Raw genomic sequence first — 2322 nt, 5'->3', positions numbered from 1 at the left:
ATCACACCCAAAAAAAGTTAAAAAACAGTAATTTAATTTGTCTTTTATCCCCTACCACATTGAAGTTTTCACTCAGGAAATCTCCACCGTTGGATCGAAATCAGAAACTTTGACTTGAACTGGGTGACCGGTTCTCCCGGTCACGTTCTCCTCTGATATATTTCCCACATTCTCAATCACAATTCACATCTCCCACATTCTCATCCAAACTCACTCACGAAGCAGCAGTGAAAATACATTTTCTTCTTAGAAGATTTGAGTACACAGAAATAATGGCAGTCGATTTGCTTGGATACACCAACCTCAACGAGCGAATGGCGATTCAGGAGGCGGCGTCGGCCGGCTTGAAGTCCTTGGAGCATCTGATTCGAGCGGTTTCTCACCAGCAGCACCATCAGATGCACCCGCTTGACTGCCGAGAAATCACCGATTTCGCCATCTCTAACTTTAACAAGGTAATCACGATCCTCAACCGCACCGGCCACGCCAGGTTCCGCCGCGCGCCTATTCAGCCTCCGCCGCCTCCGGTTCAGCCTCTGAGCCTGTTCTCTCTCCGCCTCCGGCGGCGCCGTCTCAGCCGTGACGCTCGATTTCACGAAGCCTAGTGCCGGTTTGGGGAAGGACGAGGGTGAAACGATCGGAAAGGACGGACTCAGTCTCTCAGCAGCGGTGTCGACCTCTGGAAACTCGTCGTCGACGTTTGTGTCGTCTATTACAGGCGAAGGCAGCGTCTCCAATGGAAAAGGCGGATCTCCTTCGATGTTTGCTGTGTTCCGCCGATCTCCGCCTCCAAAACCGCCGCTCTCCGGGGAAAGAGATGCCGTGAGCATAACCACTCCGATAACATTTCCGGCAAAACACATCCGGTTCTAGCCGATGCCACTGCAAAAAGAGGTGCGTGCTTTTTCTAATCGATTTCACCTCTGCTTTTAGTTTTCAATCGGAAGTTTTTTAGCGAATTCAGCGAAATCGATTAGATTCCAGTAGCCTAAAGCAATTTTCACACCAATTTAGCAGGAAAACGAAGGTGAAAAGAGAAATTAGGGTTCCGGCGGTTAGCTCAAAAGTTGCAGACATTCCAGCGGGATGAGTACTCATGGAGAAAGTACGGGCAGAAGCCGATCAAGGGCTCGATATTCCCAAGGTAATTCCTTCAACCATCGCTAATCATCTTCCAATTCAAACCGACTTGCACCAATCTATGATCAGATTTGCTGATTATGCAATTGTGCTTGGATTATCAGGGGTTACTAACAGATGCAGTACGGTGAGGGGGTGCCCGGCGAGGAAGCATGTGGAGAGGGCGACAGATGATCCAACGATGCTGATGGTGACGTACGAGGGGGAGCACCGCCACACGATGCAGGAGATCTCTGCCCCTGCGTAGATCATGTAAATTGGGTAGGAGTAGTGGTAGAAGATAGAATCTGAAAAATGGATGAAAATGTTTAATTTGGGTTGAAATGGATTACTAATTTTTTATTGGATTTTTTTTGTGTGTAATCTCTTTTTTTTTCACTAAATTGTTGCTTAGGATTCTTAGTGCTTGAGATTAAAAAAAAAGATTTGGAAACAGCTCAAAAAGATTAATCGAATTGAAAAAAAAAAAAGTGTCGGAATATGGAAACAGCTGCACATCACGATGCTTTGCTTTCTTTGACCGGCATCATATCATATAAAAATAAAATAAAATAAAAATAAAAATAAAAATAAAATAAAAATAAAAATAAAAATAAAAATAAAATAAAATAAAAATAAAAATAAAAATAAATAAAAAGAAAATAAAAATAAAATAAAAATAAAAATAAAAATAAAAATAAAATAAAAATAAAAATAAAAATAAAATAAAAATAAAATAAAATAAAAATAAAACAAAAATAAAACAAAAATAAAAAATAAAATAAAATACAAATAAAAATAAAATTAAATACACGTCTCAATAATTACACTATGTATAAGGTCGTATACGCCTAGGGTGGGTAGGTACGGTATACCTTACGAACCACCATACCGTATACCTTACCGTAAATACGGTATGCGAAAAAATCATACCTTTACCTTACCAAAGTTTTCGGTATAACGAACTTCGGTATACCTTATTTTCGGTATGACGAATTCCTTACCGATACCGTACCTCATTTTCGGTATACCTTACCGAAGTTCGTATACCTGACTTTCAAACATCAATTAAAATAGAAAATTAGAGTTTTTAGAATATTATTTATATTTTATAATTTTAAAAAATAAATTAAATATAATTTATTCATAATTATAGTTATATTTCACAATAGATTTTATAATTTAAAAATATATAAAATATAT

At 38.7% G+C, this 2322-nt stretch overlaps 1 pseudogene; it reads left to right on the top strand.

The window, feature by feature from the left end:
* Positions 1–228: 228 nt before the first annotated feature.
* Positions 229–1487, top strand: LOC121789185 (annotated as a pseudogene).
* Positions 1488–2322: the final 835 nt, after the last annotated feature.

The sequence above is a fragment of the Salvia splendens genome, unplaced genomic scaffold (assembly GCF_004379255.2).
Source record: "Salvia splendens isolate huo1 unplaced genomic scaffold, SspV2 ctg162, whole genome shotgun sequence".
Classification (NCBI taxonomy): domain Eukaryota; kingdom Viridiplantae; phylum Streptophyta; class Magnoliopsida; order Lamiales; family Lamiaceae; genus Salvia; species Salvia splendens.
Note: the sequence above shows the minus strand (reverse complement) of the source record. Positions and strands in the feature narration are given on the sequence as shown.